The following is an 18,194-nucleotide window of genomic DNA, read 5'->3' on the forward strand; positions in this document are numbered from 1 at the left end:
CAAAACCATCACAATTACTAGAGAAGAACATAGAGGAAAGTCTACAATATATTGGCCTAGGCAAAGAATTCTTGGGTAAGATCCCAGAAACATGGGTAATAAAACATACACAAATAGACAAATGTGATTACATCAAGCAAGAAGTTGCTGTGCAAAAAATGAAATAATTAACAAAGTGAAGAGGTAATCAACAAAATGGGAAAAATATTTTCAAAATATACATCCAATAAAGGATTAACATCCAGAATATATAATAAGCTCAAGAAATTTAATAACAAAACACACTCCAGTCAAAAAATGGACAAGTGGCATGAACAAGCATTTTTCTAAGGATGAAATAAAAATGGCCAACAGATGACAAAAAATTCAGAATCACTAGTCATCAGGAAAATGCAAATAAAAATCACAATGAGGTGTCACCTCTTCCCAGTTAAAATGGCTATCATCCAAAATCAAAAATGACAAATATTGGCCTTAATCATAAATATTCTGAAATAAACATAAAACTGTCACTCATTTATCTAGTTTTCTATTGCCTTTCTAGTGTATTCATCATAGTCCATTTTTTCTCATTCCCCTCTTTTTAAACATAGAATTGTTCTAGAGGGCAATCTTTGATATTCTTTCTAATGACTTTTACTACCTTGTATGTACTAATGATTTCCACATTTGTATCTCTAGCCCAGGAACCCTCCTTCATTTCAGATTAGTGTATCATACTGCCTACTTGAGATCTCTCTTTGGATACCAGTTGTGTAATTAAATCCTAACAAGTCCAAAATGTTACTAATGTTATTCTTTCTCATACCTGTCCCTTGTATAGTCTTCCTACTTAAAACCCTTAAAAGTAAAAATCTACTTTTAAAAAAAGTACTTTTTAAAATTAGTTTTAAAAGTAAAATCTACTGTACATGTTACAACCTGTCTTCTGGCCAGAATTCCTGGATTTGAATTGAGAGTCTGCTGAGGGTGGGCTGTCTGAGTTTAGGCAAATCACTTGGCCTTCTTGTACTTAGTTACTTCCTTTACAAGATGCCTAATGTTACCTAACTCACAGAACTGTGAGGATTGACAATGGTTTAACACAGGAGCAATACTTAATACAACAGTTTGTAATTGTATATTATGTACTGAAAAATCTATTATCATCAATACTAAGGGTTTCTCTCCTAGTGACACCTTCCTATATAGATTTTAGTGACACAGAATCTTGAAAATAGCAATGACGACCAAACCTGGCTTATTTATTCCTACATATAATAAAGTAATACTGTCTTTTCTCTTTTGCTTTGTTAGAAAGTTTGACATAAAGTTATCTATTATTAGTAGTGTTATTTTCCTTGTTCCTACATGTTGCTCATATAGTTAACCCCACTTGGAGAGTGTTACTGTACATTAAATCACTTAGTGGAGTACTTAAGAGGTAGTGCTTTATCTTAAATTGATGCTAAGTACATCTTTTAAATTGTTTCACCCATGAAAAATGAAGTATTTCTTAAGTGCATATGGAATTACAATATATGGAATTCCTGGACCTGCTGTTCCAGCTGGAGCTGAGCAGCACCAGCGAGGCCAACACCCTCTTTTGTAGCAAGTCTCTGGCCTCCAACTCCATGGAGTCAGGTGGGGGCTGCGACAGGATGCGGGCACAGGGGACCCTGCGGGAGTGGAGTGACCCTCTGGACCATGACCTGGAGGCTCAGCTCCTCTCCCGGCACCTGCGGGGCATGGAGCCTGCACCACGGGAGAAGTGTCGGGAGCTGTCTGCAATATAAAATAAGAAATATGGAATTAAATGTTAATTTCGGTGTAAAAATTTCCTAAATGATAGTTCTTTCATACAAAACATTGTCCATTGAACAGTAAGGGCCCCTTTGTTTATGGTCTTAAATATTTTTGAACCAAAATGAGCAGAGTATGTGAAACCTTGTCATATTTGTTTGTCTTTAGTTTCTTCTGTGAATCCCAAAGACAGGAGTCTCTCTGCCCAGCCATAATGTTTCAAGTGAGTATTCCATGCTTTGTCATATTTTTGGAGTTCAATGATCATAAGCACAGTCTAATATGAATGTATGTTCATTAATCACCAAATTCTTCATATTATTTACAATAACTCCTCATCCACCAGTATCCTCAGACAGGCATTAATCTAAACTCTATCTCCAGGGATCTGCCATTCTTTTGGATATGCTACAATGTGTGGTGTTTGCCTCTGATTTCCTCTTTCTTAAAATATTTTGACTTTCATTATTTTTGTGGTCTTTCATTTCTTAATTGATTTGTATTGCCAAATAGTATGCCATTATAAAAGATATACTGCACACTGGTTTTCTTACACATTAGTGTTTGGGTTGCTTTCATGTTTGGCTTTCATGAATATTGCTGCAGTGAGCCTTTATTGGTGTGTGGATTTTGTATCTTTTAGTGGCATACCTGGGAGATAAACTACTGAGGCAATAAACAGTCCCATGTAGAACAAGCTGAGAAACTGCCGAATTGCTGTCCATAGTGGCTGCACTGGAAGTTTATTACGGTTCCATGCTCTTCATGTGCCTGGCAACATTTGTCTATGGCTGAATCAGTCATTTTATTGTATAGGAATTGATAATATTTCCCAAGATTTTATTGCATTTCCAATGACTAATTATAATCACATTTTTTGCAGTATTAAAATTAAAATGTCTTACTGAAATCACTGCTTTGTTTTAAAAATTGTGTGTTCTTATATTTTTCTTTTCTAGTATAAAATGCATTTTTTAAAATTTCTTAGTAATATTTTCACTTTGACGCTACATTGAATGCTAACACTAATTATATTTTCATGATGTTCATTGCTACACTACAGAAATATGATTGATGCTTATGTATTTATTTTATATTCTGAACATCACCAAGATTTACTTTGGGATTTTAGTGAATACCTCAGAATGTCTTTTGCTTGCAAATATGTCTTAGATGTTCCGAGTCACGTTTGCTCTTTTGTATGCAATCTGGAGTTTTTTTCTTTTGTGTGTGTGATTTCTTTAAAACAATATTCCATTACACTGTTTTTTTTAACTTTTAGTTAATGAATATAAATTTCCAAAGTACGACTTATGGATTACAATGGCTTCCCCCCCATACCGTCCCTCCCACCAACAACCCTCCCCTTTCCCACTCCCTCTCCCCTTCCATTCACATCAAGATTCATTTTCGATTATCTTAATATACAGAAGATCAGCTTAGTATACATTAAGTAAGGATTTCAACAGTTTGCTCCCACACAGAAACATAAAGTGAAAAATAATAGATGATTTTTTTTAAATGATGATGAAATCAGATCAGACCTATTGTCATGTTTAATGCCAGTGAGAGTCAAGTTGGGAATTGATAATTTCTTTTTTTTTTTCACAGAAGATCAGTTTAGTATACATTAAGTAAAGATTTCAACCGTTTGCACCCCCATAGAAACACAAAGTGAAATATACTGTTTGAGTACTCGTTATAGCATTAAGCCTCAATGTACAGCATATTAAGGACAGAGATCCTACATGAGGAGTAAGTGCACAGTGACTCCTCTTGTTGACTTTACCGATTGACACTCCTGTTTATGGCATCAGTAATCTCCCAATGCACCAGTCATGAGTTTCCAAGGCTATGGAAGCCCCTTGAGTTCTCCGACTTTTATCTTGTTTAGACAAGGTCATAGTCAAAGTGGAGGTTCTCTCCTCCCTTCAGAGAAAGGTACCTCCTTCTTTGAAGACCTGTTCTTTCCACTGGGATCTCACTCACAGAGATCTTTTTGCCAGAGTGTCTTGGCTTTCCATGCCTGAAATACTCTCATGGGCTTTTCAGCCAGATACGAATGCCTTTAGGGCTGATTCTGAGGCCAGAGTGCTATTTAAGACATCCGCCATTCTATGAGTCTGCTGAGTATCTCACTTCCCATGTTGGATCACTCTTCCATTTATTTATTCTATCGGTTAGTGTTAGCAGGTACTAGACTTGTTTATGTGCTCCCTTTGACTCTTAGTCCTTTCATTATGATCAATTGTGAACTGAAATTGATCACTTGGAATAGTGAGATGGCATTGGTACATGCCACCTTGATGGGATTGAATTGGAATCCCCTGGTATGTTTCTAACTCTACCAATTGGGGCAAGTCAGCTTGAGCATGTCCCAAATTGTACATCTCTTCCCTCTCTTATTCCCACTCTTATGTTTAACAGGGATCACATTTCAGTTAATTTTCAACACTTAAGAATAACTGTGTGATAATTACAGAATTAAACCAGTCATATTAAGTAGAACAGACAAAAAAATACTAAGAGGGATAATGTATTAAGCTGTTTATTAACAGTCAGGGCTATGCTGATCAAGTCTCCATTTCTCATAGTGTCCATTTCACTTCAGGAGGTTTCCTTTTTGGTGTTCAGTCAGTTGTCACCGATCAGGGAGAACATATGTTATTTGTCCCTTTGGGACTGGCTTACTTCACTCAGCATGATGTGTTCCAGATTCCTCCATTTTGTTGCAAATGACTGGATTTCGTTGTTTCTTACTGCGGTATAGTATTCTAAAGAGTACATATCCCATAATTTCTTTATCCAGTCTACCGTTGATGGGCATTTAGGTTGGTTCCAGGTCTTGGCTATTGTGAATTGTGCTGCAATAAACATTAGGGTGCAGACCGCTTTTTTGTTTGCCAATTTAAACTCCTTTGGGTAAATTCCAAGGAGTGGGATGGCTGGGTCTAATGGTAGGGTTATCTTCAGGTTTCTGAGGAATCTCCAGACTGACTTCCATAGTGGCTTGACCAGTTTGCATTCCCACCAACAGTGGGTTAGTGTCCCTTTTTCCCCAGATCCTCGCCAGCATCTGTTGTTGGTAGATTTCTGTATGTGAGCCATTCTAACCGGGGTGAAGTGAAACTTCATTGTGGTTTTGATTTGCATTTCCCTGATTGCTAGTGACCTTGAACATTTTTTCATGTGTCTGTTGGCCATTTGGATTTCCTCTTTTGAAAAATGTCTCTTGAGGTCCTTGGCCCATCTCTTAAGTGGGTTGTTGGTTTTGTTTTTGTGGAGTTTCTTGACCTCTTTTTTGATTCTGGTTATTAACCCTTTATCTGTTGCATAGTTTGCAAATATTTTTCCCATTCTATCGGTTGTCTCTTCACTCTCCTGACTGTTTCTTTCGCAGTACAGAAACTTCTCAATTTGATGCAATCCCAATAGTTGATTTTGGCTTTGACTGCCTGTGCCTCCCGGGTCTTTTCCAGAAATTCTTTGCCTGTGCCAATATCTTGAAGGGTTTCTCCAATGTTCTCTAATAACTTAATGGTGTCAGGACGTAGATTTAGGTCTTTAATCCACGTTGAGTGGATTTTTGTGTAAGGTGTAAGGTAGGGGTCTTGCTTCATGCTTCTGCACGTGGAAATCCAGTTTTCCCAGCACCATTTATTGAATAGACTGTCCTTGCCCCAGGAATTGGTTTTAGATCCTTGATCAAATATAAGTTGGCTGTAGATGTTTGGGTTGATTTCTGGTGTTTCAATTCTGTTCCATTGGTCTATCCATCTGTTTCTGTACCAGTACCATGCTGTTTTGATTACAACTGCCCTGTAGTATGTCCTGAAATCTGGTATTGCGATGCCTCCGGCTTTGTTTTTGTTGTACAAGATTGCTTTAGCTATTCGAGGTCTCTTGTGCCTCCCTATGAATTTCAGCATCATTTTTTCTAGATCTGAGAAGAATGTCTTTGGTATCTTGATTGGGATTGCATTGAAGCTATAAATTGCTTTTGGGAGAATGGACATTTTGATGATGTTGATTCTTCCAATCCATGAGCATGGAAGATTTTTCCATTTTTTGGTATCCTCTTCTATTTCTTTCTTTAAGATTTTGTAATTCTCATCGTAGAGATCTTTAACGTCCTTGGTTAAGTGTATTCCAAGGTATTTGATTGTTTTTGTAGCTATTGTGAATGGGATTGATCTTAGCAGTTCTTTCTCAGTCATGGCATTGCTTGTGTATACAAAGGCTGTTGATTTTTGTGCATTGATTTTATATCCTGCCACTTTGCCAAACTCCTCTATGAGTTCCAATAGTCTCTTAGTAGAGTTCTTTGGATCCTCTAAGTACAGAATCATATCGTCTGCAAAGAGGGATAGTTTGACTTCTTCCTTCTCGAATTGTATTCCTTTGATTTCTTTTTCTTGTCTGATGGCTCTGGCTAAAACTTCCAGAACTATGTTAAATAGCAGTGGTGAGAGTGGGCATCCCTGCCTGGTGCCAGATTTCAGTGGAAATGCTTCCAACTTTTCCCCATTCAATAGGATGCTGGCTGTGGGTTTTTTATAAATTGCTTTGATTATATTGAGGAATGTTCCTTCTATACCCAATTTGCTTAGAGTTTTCATCATGAAAGGGTGTTGAATTTTATCAAATGCTTTCTCTGCATCGAGATAATCATATGGTTTTTCTTTTGCAGTCTGTTAATGTGGTGAATCACATTGATTGTCTTGTGCACATTAAACCATCCCTGCATACCAGGGATGAATCCCACTTGGTCTGGGTGGATGATTTTCCTGATGTGTTGTTGTACTCTATTGGCCAGAATTTTATTGAGGATTTTTGCGTCTATGTTCATCAGGGATATTGGTCTGTAATTTTCTTTCAGTGCTGCATCTTTCTCTGGCTTAGGGATTAAGGTGATGCTGGCTTCATAGAAAGAATTTGGGAGGATTCCTTCTTTTTCAATTGTTCTGAATAGTTTGAGAAGAATTGGAGTTAGTTCTTCTTTAAATGTCTGATAGAATTCAGCAGTGAATCCATCTGGTCCTGGGCTTTTCTTTGTTGGGAGGGCCTTAATTACTGTTTCAATTTCTGTCTCAGTTATGGGTCTATTTAGGTTTTCTATGTCTTCATGGTTCAATTTTGGTAGATTGCATGTGTTCAGGAATCTATCCATTTCTGATAGGTTTTCCTGTTTGCTGGCATACAGGTTCTTGTAGTAATTTCTGATGATTCTTTTTATTTCTGTGGTGTCTGTTGTTACGTTTCCTTTTTCATCTCTGATTTTATTGATTTGGGTCTTTTCTCTTCTTTTTTTAGTTAGTTGGGCCAATGGGGTGTCAATTTTGTTTATTTTTTCAAAAAACCAGCTTCTCGCTTGGCTGATTTTTTGTAGTGTTTTTTTGGATTCAATCCTGTGAATTTCTTCTCTGGTTTTAATTATTTCTCTTCTCCTACTAGATTTGGGTTTGGTTTGCTGCAGTTTTTCTAGGTCCTTGAGATGCGCTGAAAGCTCATTTATTTGGTACCTTTCCAATTTCTTGATATAGGCACCTATTGCTATAAATTTGCCTCTCAATACTGCTTTTGCCGTATCCTATAAGTTTTGATATGTTGTGTTGTTGTCTTCATTTACTTCCAGAAAGTTTTTGATTTCTCTTTTGATTTCTTGAATGACCCAGTGTTCATTCAGGAGCATGTCGTTCAGTCTCCATGTGTTTGCATACTTTCTGGGGTTTCCTGAGTTGCTAATTTCCAGCTTCATTCTGCTGTGGTCTGAGGAGCTGCATGGTATGATTCTAATTCTTTTAAATTTGCTGAGACTTGCTTTATGGCCTAGTATGTGATCAATCCTAGAGAAGGTTCCATGCACTGCTGAGAAGAATGTGAAGTCTGTAGATGTAGGGTTGGAAGTTCTGTAGATATCTGTTAGATCCATTTGGGCAATAATGTCAATTAAATCTGCTGTTTCCTTGTTGATCTTCTGTCCGGATGATCTGTCTATTTCTGAGAGTGGAGTATTGAAGTCCCCCAGTACTATTGTATTGGAATCTAAATCTCCCTTTAAGTCCCTTAACATATTTTTTAAATAGACCGGTGCCCTGTAATTAGGTGCATATACATTTATAATAGTTACATCTTCCTGTTGAATTGAACCCTTAATCATTATATAGTGTCCCTCTTTGTCTCTCTTAACAGTTTTTGTATTAAAGTTTATTTTGTCTGATATTAATATGGCTACACCTGCTTTTTTTTGGTTTCTGTTGGCATGGAATATCTTTTTCCAACCTTTCACTTTCAGTCTGCATGCCTCTTTGTTAGAGAGATGTGTCTCTTGTAGGCAGCAAATAGTTGGGTTGTGTTCTTTGAGCCAGTCAGCCAAATGGTGTCTTTTAACTGAAGAATTCAGACCATTAATGTTCAATGTGACTATTGATACGTAGTGACTTTGCCCTGCCATTTTCCCGGAAATATTTTCTAGTATATGCTTTGAGCTTCCCATGCTCTTTTACTGGTAGGTGTTCTTCCTTTCCCTTCTTTCATATTGATGGCCGTGTTTCTGTGTTTCTGAGTGTAGCACATCTTTAAGTATCTTTTGCAGGGCCGGACGAGTGGCCACAAAGTCTTTCAATTTCTGTTTGCTATGAAAGGTCTTTATTTCACCTTCATTCACAAATGAGAGCTTGGCAGGATATAATATTCTGGGCTGGCAATTTTGCTCTCTTAGCACCTGTGCTATGTCTTGCCATTCCCTCCTAGCCTGTAGTGTTTCTGATGAGAAGTCTGCTGTGAGTCTGATTGGAGATCCTCTGAGAGTAATCTGACATTTCTCTCTTGCACATTTTAGGATCTTTTCTTTATGTTTCACTGTGGTAAGTTTAATTACCACGTGTCGTGGTGAGGATCTCTTTGGGTCATGTTTATTGGGGGTTCTATGAGCTTCCTGTACTAGGATGTCTCTGTCCTTCTCCAAACCTGGAAAGTTCTCTGCTAGTATCTCACTAAAAAGGCCTTCTAATCCTTTCTCTCTCTCCATGCCTTCAGGAACTCCTAGCACCCGAATGTTGGTTTTTTTAATAGTATCCTGTAGATTCCCAACAATATTTTTTAGATTTCTAATTTCCTCTTCTTTTCTTTGGTTTGACTGTATGTTTTCTTGTGCTCTATCTTCTAAGTCCGATATTCTCTCTTCTGCTTCACCCATTCTGTTTTTAAGTCTTTCTAATGTGTTTGTCATTTGATCTATTGAGCTCTTCATTTCATTTTGATTTCTCTTCACTATAACACTTTCCTGTTCTACTAGTTTCTGAGTTTCATTTTGATTCTTCCTTAAAATTTCATTTTCACGAGAGAGATTTTCAATCTTGTCCAATAAGGATTTCTGTAGTTCAAGGATTTGCTTTTGAAAACTTCTAAATGTTCTTATCATAAATTTTTTGAAATCCGTATCTTGCATTTCTTCTATCTCATCATCTTCATAATCTTGGTTTGGGGCGTTTTGTTTATTTGGAGGCATGATAGTGTCATCGTTGATCTTGTTCCCTCGATTTCTGTGTTTGTTACTTGGTATAGTTAATTCTTCTTGCTTCACTGTGCGTTTTTTTTTTATTTTATTTTATACTATGTCCGTGTTAAGTGGACTGCCTGCTGTTGGAGGAGCCTTGGAGGCTTGAGATGGGTGCGGCCTGAGAGCTCTGCTTGGTTCTTCCTGGTTAAGGATGTGCAAAGGTGACACCCTCAGGTTATGCGTGGTAAATCTCTCTCTTTTTATTTATTTATTTATTTATTTTATTTATTCAGGGGGTAAGTAACACTGCATGGCACGGCTGTGCAGAATTGATGGTATTTAGCTTCCAGTCTCTGGCTTCCCCCCACAGAGTCCGTTTAGGCTCCTCTGGACTCCCACTGGGTTGCCTAGGCTACTGAATTGTAGTGACTCAGTTCCTTAACTCTCCCCCATTGATATGTAAATCCAGAGAGGGGGCCTGCTCTTTGTCTCTTGCAAACTCTTCAAGCCTTGCAGCCTTGCAACCTTTGCAAGGTTAGGGGGAAGATAAACCCCGAAGCTTTTTTTTTCCTTCTTTCCGGTAGTGAGTTTGCTGCACTTTCCGGCCCCCCTCTAGATTCTGACCCCCGTTTCCCCACCAATGTCTCGGGTTATTGAGCTCACCTCCCCTTCCAGCGCCGATGTGTGGACTCAGAGCCCTGGACGTCCCAAGTCTCCCCGCTGTTGTCTGTGTGGCATGCACTCCCCTTCGAGCACTGGTGCGCAGACCCTGCGGCTTCCGCGGCTCGGTCCTGCGGCTCGGCTTCCGCGCGGTGGGCGACCTTGTTCTCCCAGTAGGTCCTCCGATTCACAGCCACTCGATCCAGAAGAGTTTCCTCTGCAATATTTTCCTGGTTCTTTTTTCTGAGGCTACTGTAACTCCCCTTTTATTAAACTAAATTTTCCCGGACTATCGGTGCGCGCCCTCACTATTCCGCCATCTTGGCTCCACCCCCATTACACTGTTGAATAGAAATGTTAAAATATCTGCCTTGGCCAGTGCCGCGGCTCAATAGGCTAATCCTCTGCCTTGCGGCGCCAGCACACTGGGTTCTAGTCCCGGTCGGGGCACTGGATTCTGTCCTGGTTGCCCCTCTTCCAGGCCAGCTCTCTGCTATGGCCTGGGAGTGCAGTGGAGGATGGCCCAAGTACTGGGCCCTGCACCCACATGGGAGACCAGGAGAAGCACCTGACTCCTGTCTTCGGATCAGCGTGGTGCACCAGCCACAGTGTGCTGGCAGTGGTGGCCATTGGAGGGTGAACCAATGGCAGGGGAGGACCTTTCTCTCTGTCTCTCTCTCACTGTCCACTCTGCCTGTCAAACAAACAAACAAAAAACAAACAAACAAAAACCTTGAGTTTGGACCAATGTCTGCACCAGATGTAGCTGGTTTCGATCAGTGGCCTCTACAGTAAGGTTGTTAGGGTTTTTGGAGATACTCTATACATTATATGGGTGCTGGTTCATGTCCCAGCTGCACCTCTTCTGATCCAACTCTCTGCTATGGCAAAGTAATGGAAGAAGGCCCAAGTGCTTGGGCCCCTGCCCCCATGTGGTAGACCCAGAAGAAGCTCCTGGCTCCTGGCTTCATATCAGCCTAGCTCCAGCCATTGTGGCCATTTGGGGAGTGAACCAGCAGATTGAAGACCTTTTTCTCTGTCTCTCCCTCTCTCTGACTGTAACTCTGCCTCTCAAATAAATAAAATATTTAAATATATATAGACATAAATTGTTTTAAAGAGAGTGGCAAGTGATTTTGTTCTGTTTTCAGTGATACTAAATTCATGACTGTCAGTGGCACTAGTATCTTTGAAGATTGACTACTGCAAAAGAAAGTGGAACAAAGTAGGAAAATTCAAGTGAAATGAAGAACATGGTAAGTCATGAGAGACTAAATAACACTTTTAAATTTTTCATGTTCATATTTGTTAAGCACTTTTAACATGCAAGACACTCGTCAGTCTCTGGTGATAAAATAAACAACACAGATTCGGTGATTGCCTTGAGGGGCTGTGGTGTAATTTTGCAACATGGAGTTGTATTCCCCTCACCCCCCAAAAAATTATAGACTACACGAAAAAGAAAGAAAAAGTTCTTGAAGCATCTGTGTGCATGTTAAATATATTGAAACTTGAGAAGTTAAATAAACACATGAGGACATGAGGTAGTTTTCAGTTTAATACTCAAGTGGCACCATGACATTGGTTAGTTTGTGTGCTCAAAAATAGAAAGTGAGTGAACAATAAAAACATTTCACATCTACTTTCCTAGATGTAGTGTGTGTGTGTGTGTGTGTGTGTGTGTATGGTCTTTCTTCACTTAATACCTGAAATTCTGCAAAGTGCATCATTTGGTGATTCTGTAGTTGTGTGAACATCATAGATTATGCTTTCACAAATTTTCCTGATATAATCTACTACACACCTGGGCTACATTATATTGTGTAACCTATTGTTCCCAGACTACAGACTAACACAGCGTGTAACTGTCCTGATCACTGTTGACAAGTGTGACACAATGATTAGTATGTTTGTATTTTAAGATAGAAAAATTACAGTGTGAAAACCACAGTTTGAAAGATGAAAAATGCTTCATTTTTCTTTGATAGTTAGCATGAATTGAACTTGCATGATTAGACCCAGCACTCCTCAGCACACAGTGGGAGCCGCGTACCCTGCTGCCCGTACCTCAGGGACCCCTCAGGGCTGGGGCTGCACCACACCTGGCCCCCGGTGAGCACAGAGTCAACCTGGAGCCCTTGCTCGGGGCCCCGAGGGCTTCACGTGCTGCAGGCCCCACCCATCCTGGCCAAGGAAGCCATGGCCCCTGCTGAGATGGAGGAGGGGAGCCTGGACAACTTCTTCGCCAAAAGGGACAAGAAGAAGGAGGAAGAGCAGAGCAGCCTGTGGCGAGCACCGCGGGTGTGGAGGGCAGTCCTGGCAGGAGCAGCAGAGCAGTGGGCGGCAGGGTGGGTGAGTGGGCTGGGCCGGGAGACAGCAGCACCTTGGGCACTGGGGCTGCCACCAAGGCCATGACGAAAGATGAAGATGAATGGAAAGAGTTTGAGCAAAAAGAGGTGGATTATAGTGGCCTCCAAGTTCAGGCGATGCAGATAAGTGAAAAGGAAGAAGATGATAATGAGAGAAGATCCAGGTGATAACTGGGAAGAAGATGGAGGTGGCAGTGGTGGTGTAGAAAAATCTTCAGGCCCATAGAATAAAACCGCTCCAGCACAAGCACGTCCTGCTCCAGTAATTGTTACAGAAACTCCAGAACCAGCGATGACAGTGGTGTGTGTATAGGCCAACTGGAGCCAGGCTAACCACAACCAGGAAGATGCCACAAGGGCCACCAGAGATACACAGTGACACACAGTTCCCATCCCTGCAGTCCACTGCCAAGCATGTAGAAAGCCAGAAGGATAAAGAGCTAACAAGCAGTTGGAATTTCTCTCTCACTCACTCGCTCTCTTACTGCCTCTGTAAATCTGCCTTTCAAAGAAATAAAGCTTTTAAAAAGAAATTGATGAGATTTTGTTGGGTATTGCTTAGAATCTATAGATAACTTTATTTTTTTAAAGATTTCTTTATTTATATGAAAGAGTTACACAGAGAGAAGGTGAGGCAGAGAGAGATCTTCCATCTCCTGGTTCACTCCCCAATTGGCAGCCAGAGCCAGGAGTTTCTTCTGGGTCTCCTACATGGGTGCAGGGGCCCAAAGGTTTGGGCCATTTTCCATTGCTTTCCCAGGCCACAGTAGAGAGCTAGATCAGAAGTGCAGCAGCCGGGACTCAAACCGGCACCCTCATGGGATGCCAGCACTGCTGGTGGTGGCTTTATGGCTATGCCACACCTTTGGCCCCTCTATAAATCACTTTAAAAAGGATTTGAAATTCCTAGATATCAAGGCTCTAAACTGTGAGCATGATAAAATCTTTTAATTTTCCTGAAATATCTTTCAGCAATGTCTTAGTTTTCAGTATACAGATGTTTCCCATATTAAATTTATCCATAAGTACATATAATTCTGATACATCTATTGGTCTCATCATAGGCTTTTATTATACAATTTCCCTTGTTTGTACTGTTAATATGTTGAATTACATTGTGCATTTTCTTAATCCTAAACCAATGTTGGATTCCTGGGATAAGCCCCACTTGGTCATTGCTTCTTACTTTTCTTTATAAAATATTGGAGATTACCATTGTCCCAGAATGTTCTCTTTGGATTATTCTCTTTCATCCTTACCTTTGCTCATCTCAATGCCAACAACTGCTATGACTTTTTACTTTTATGAGCAGGGATTAGTTTTATGTATAGTTTTATATAAATGGAGTCATATATTACATAGCTTTTTCTGTCTGATTTTCTTATTTTTCAGATTTTTCCATGTTCATTTACAAATACTTTATTGTTACTCCTTAGTATATTCCCAGAACTTAGACTCTTTCCAGTTTTTGGCTATTATCAACAAAACTGCTATGTGCACTTGTGCTAAGACTTTCTGTATTTTTTTTTTACTTTCTCTGGAATACATACTAGGGAATATAATTGGTAGATGGATTTTACAGAAGGTTTGGGTTTACATTTTTAGAAGCTACCAGATCCTTTTCCAAAAAGAGTGAACTGCTTTTTTAAAAAAAATTTTTACAGGCAGAGTGGACAGTAAGAGAGAGACAGAGAGAAAGGTCTTCCTTTTGCCATTGGTTCACCCTCCAATGGCCGCTGAGGCTGGCACGCTGCGGCCAGCGCACTGCGCTGATCTGAAGGCAGGAGTCAGGTGCTTATCCTGGTCTCCCATGGGGTGCAGGGCCCAAGCACTTGGGCCATCCTCCACAGCACTCCCTGGCCATAGCAGAGAGCTGGACTGGAAAAGGGACAACCCGGACAGAATCCGGCGCCCGGACCGGGACTAGAACCTGGTGTGCTGGCGCCCCAGGCGGAGGATTAGCCTAGTGAGCCTCGGCGCTGGCAAGAGTGAACTGTTTTAACCTCTCACCAACATTGTGAGATAATTTGGGCTGTCTCATACCTTTGACAACCTTTTACATTGTTAGTTTACCCATTTTGTTTTGCTTAATGTTCTTGTGTGTTTTTTTCATATTTAACAATCTGTAATTCAAATGTAAAATTCAATACAAGCCATTTGTAGGGTTTGGAATCTGTTGTTCCTTAAAAACAAGAATGGGGAAATGCAGCAAAATGACCTTTCCACTTTTTGAAAACATCCAAAGAATAGATCATGGGGCCGTGAAAGAGCCACTTCATCAAATCCAGTTTCTCCCTAGACCAATAGTCTTACACTCATTCCAGTCTTAATTGCATATCCCTGAATTAAAAGACTCACCATTCAGTTTTGCTTTCATAGCCATTTAAAAACACTCAGCACCAAAGCTTGCTTCCTGTAACACCAGACAACGCAGGAAGCTCCTTCAGCGTCCATGTCTTCTTTGTAAACAAGGAGCAGGGATGTGTAGAACGCAGAGCTGAGCCTGCACTGACATTTCCCGGAAACCGCGGGTGCCATTCAAAGGCCCAGATGCTCTCAGGCTTGCAGTGAATCATATGAGCCCTCAGCTTCCGGCCCCGCGAGCTCTGGGGCCGTTCTTTGCAGGGAGGCCCTGGGGGCCCTGGGGGCCCCCAAGGTCCTGGAGCTCCTGAAGACGTATTCCACGAACCAATGACCGAGGTGGCCAAGACGGGCCAGCTGGCCGTGGGCGTCTGTAGTGGCTGCAGCGCGGCGCGGAGCCTGCGGCCGGGCCCTACCTCTCGGTGGACCCCGCGCTGCCCGCCGAGGAGCACGACGTGGGGGCTGCGAGAGGCGCTGCTGGACGAGGCATGGCCGCTCTTCGACCGCTACTGCGCCCGGTTCGCCCTGCGCAGCGCCGGCGGCGAGGAGGCCGCGCCCTGTCCACCACGAGGTGGACTACGTGCCGGACCAGCTGCAGCATGAGCGGCCGCCCTGGCGCGCCGGGCCGAGAGCCCCACGGTGCGGCACGAGTGCGCCGAGGCCCTGGCCGCCAGCGCCCAGCCCGCCTGCCTGGCGGCGCTGCGGGCCCACGCGGCGGACCCGGAGCGCGCGGTGAGGGAGAGCTGCGGGGCGGCCCTGGACGTGTTCCAGAGGAGCGCTGGCGGCCTCCCAGTATGCGGACGGGCTGGAGCGGCTGCAGGCGGGCGTGTCCTAGGCCGGCCCCGCCCCCAGGTATTGCAGCCCCGCCTCCAGGGGTTCCAGTTCCGCCCTGGAAGGCTCAAGACACGCCCCTAATGGTTCCAGCCCCACCCCAGGCGTTTCTGCCCTGCCCCCAGAGGTTCCAGGCCCCGCCCCCGGACGGTGCTGGTTCTGCTGCCTGCTCCCGCGCCTCCCCGGGTGCAGACGCTCTGATCGCCCCACCCAATCAGGGACCTGTGCATCCGCCTGGCGCCCCCGAGGGCCTAGCGCAGGGCTCCACCGCGCAAAGTTCCCAGGCACCAGGCCTGTGGACAGGAGGACAGTGGAGGGACCCGGGGGCTGTGCCTGAGCTGCTGAGAAGCTGGGGCTACAGTGGCTCAGGCTTCCCTCAGAATGGGACAGCGGGGATGGGAGGCCTCGAACTCGGTCCTCAGGGTGGGGAAAGGGGAGCGGAGGCGGTCGCTGGCTGGACCTGGTGGGGTCACGAGCACCAGTGAACCTTTTAGCCTAATGTACATAGAAACTTGAAAAAGTTGAAGGTCAATATTATAACTAATTTTTTATTTATTTGAAGCACAGGAAAAAACTTGGTACACTTCGGAAATTCAGTGGCACACATACACTGCTATAACTTCAGGAACATTATACAGTTAAAAAGATTAAAATGGGAATAAAAGGGGAAAAAATACTCTCCTGTTTCAGACACTACATTAAATAATTTTACCTGCCCAAACAGACCATTTACAAATATTTGGTCAATAAATTGCTAACATCCATAAAAAGGAAGATTTTTTTACTAAAATGCATGAATTTAAAAGATTGATATCTGTGGGGAGCAATCCGGACTGGACTGAGTTACTGGAATTAGGACTTATTCTGTGCATCTGCTCTCCCACAATATGGCGCTGGGAGAGAAGTAAACAGCTTCCGCACAGCTGCCTCCAGTTCAACTAATAAACTGTAGGACTTGCTCCTGATTGGAGGAGAGCAGCGTACTCGGCGTGTGGGCAGCCGAGTTGGGATTGGCGGAGGAGGACTATAAAGGAGGAGAGAGACGGCATGCACCAGGAACATCTATGGGGGATATCTAGCTGAAGGAACACCTGTGCAGCCCCCCAGAAAGCCGGCCGGCGGTGTGCCGCTCCCCTGCGGAAGTGGGGAATGTGGCCAGGGGGAACTGCCCTTCCACGGAGGTGGAAGGGATAGTAGCCAACCCGGGAAGAACCAGCAGCAAACCCGGGGAGGGCCGAGCAGACGAAAAGAACAGCGCAGGGTCCTGTGTTGCTCCTCCACGAAGAGGGGGAGCGACAGATATCTAAACAAGAAAAGACAAAACCAAATGGAATGAAAGCCTCTCTGTCACGTCTAAAATCGGGCTTTCTGTTGGGGTCTTCATACTCTTCTCTCCCTCTACCATATCCTGCTGGAGCTCCAGGCCCCATTCCTCTAGGACCCTGTCCACCCACAGGCCCCGCACCTCCCTGCCCAAAGCGCTCAGTGCGCATGCCGCTTCCCATCACGAAACCACTCATGGTGCTGCGGAACTCCAGGGTTAGCTTCGTCACCTGTGCCGCCGCCACCACCACCTGGAGGTGGGAATTTCTGGGACTTTCGCTGTCCATTGCTCCTCCACCTCCCATTCTCACGTCTCTTTCTCTTGGGCCCATTTAGCCCATATGACTAACTTTCCTCTCTTGGGTCTCATTTGTTCTTCCATCTCACGTTGATGAATCTTCATCTCTTCCTCCTTTCTATGGCATTCTTTCTCTTGCCTCAAAGTGCATTCCTCTATGTTTCTGTATTTGGGGTTGTGAAGTTTTTCCATACATTTTAATTCTTCCTAGTGTCGCATTAGATCTTGGCGCTAAAGTTTGCCTGATGCTCATGATAGCATCTTTCGTCCCGATTTTTCATTTGCATCTGTCATATTTTTTCTCACTTTGTTCCCTCTTTGTGGCCCCAAGAACCGTCACGGACCCGCCCACAGATGGATGCGCGACGCGGTGCGTTTTAGACCAGGAACCACGGGCGTCAGGGACGCGGAAGGCAGGGAACCGAGGAGTCAGAGACGGAAACATGGGCTGGAGCCGGGACTCCTCCCAGAGCCTTCGGGTTCTGGATCTGCGCGGGCAAAAGCTGTGTCCAGGGACGGGGAGCATGTGCGCTGACCTCGCACGGAGACAGAAAGGACAAAAGGTCCCCTGGCTTTGACCGTCCCCGGTTCAGCATTGCCCAGCATTTAAGGGAGAACCGCAGGTTCCTGTGCAGGGAAGAAGCAGCAGACACTGCCCTTCCAACGCCCCCCTCTCCACCCACCCAGCGCGTGGTCAGAGCTGAGCCAGGTCAGGGGGGCCCCAGTTCTGCTTGAGAGCGCCAATAAATTTATGGCTAAAGGGACCAACGGTGACACCTGCATTCCATGTGAGCACTGGATCAGGGCTCGGCTGCTCCGCTTCAGATCCAGCTCCTGCTAATGCGCCTGGGAGAGCAGCAGAGGATGGTCCGAGGGCTTGGGCCCCTGCACCCACGTGGGAGACCCGGAAGAAGCTCCTGGCTCCTGCCAGCGTTGTGGCTATAAAGGGAATAAACCAACAGATGGAAGGTCTCAGTCTCTCTCTCTCTTCTCGTCTGCCTTTCAAATAAATCTTTAAAATAAAAATTCGTGTTGAAAACCCAGGATTCTCTTTTCTGATTGGAATACT

At 43.4% G+C, this 18,194-nt stretch overlaps 2 pseudogenes; both read left to right on the forward strand.

Moving 5' to 3' along the window:
• Positions 1 to 12,887, forward strand: part of LOC103346805 (protein CDV3 homolog pseudogene) — a 60,728-nt pseudogene extending 47,841 nt beyond the window's left edge.
• A 1,877-nt stretch (positions 12,888 to 14,764) lies between these two features.
• On the forward strand, positions 14,765 to 15,508 carry LOC138847908 (deoxyhypusine hydroxylase pseudogene; annotated as a pseudogene).
• The last annotated feature ends 2,686 nt before the right edge of the window (positions 15,509 to 18,194 follow it).

Source organism: Oryctolagus cuniculus (genome assembly GCF_964237555.1).
Source record: "Oryctolagus cuniculus chromosome 17 unlocalized genomic scaffold, mOryCun1.1 SUPER_17_unloc_3, whole genome shotgun sequence".
In the NCBI taxonomy this organism is placed as follows: Eukaryota; Metazoa; Chordata; class Mammalia; order Lagomorpha; family Leporidae; genus Oryctolagus; species Oryctolagus cuniculus.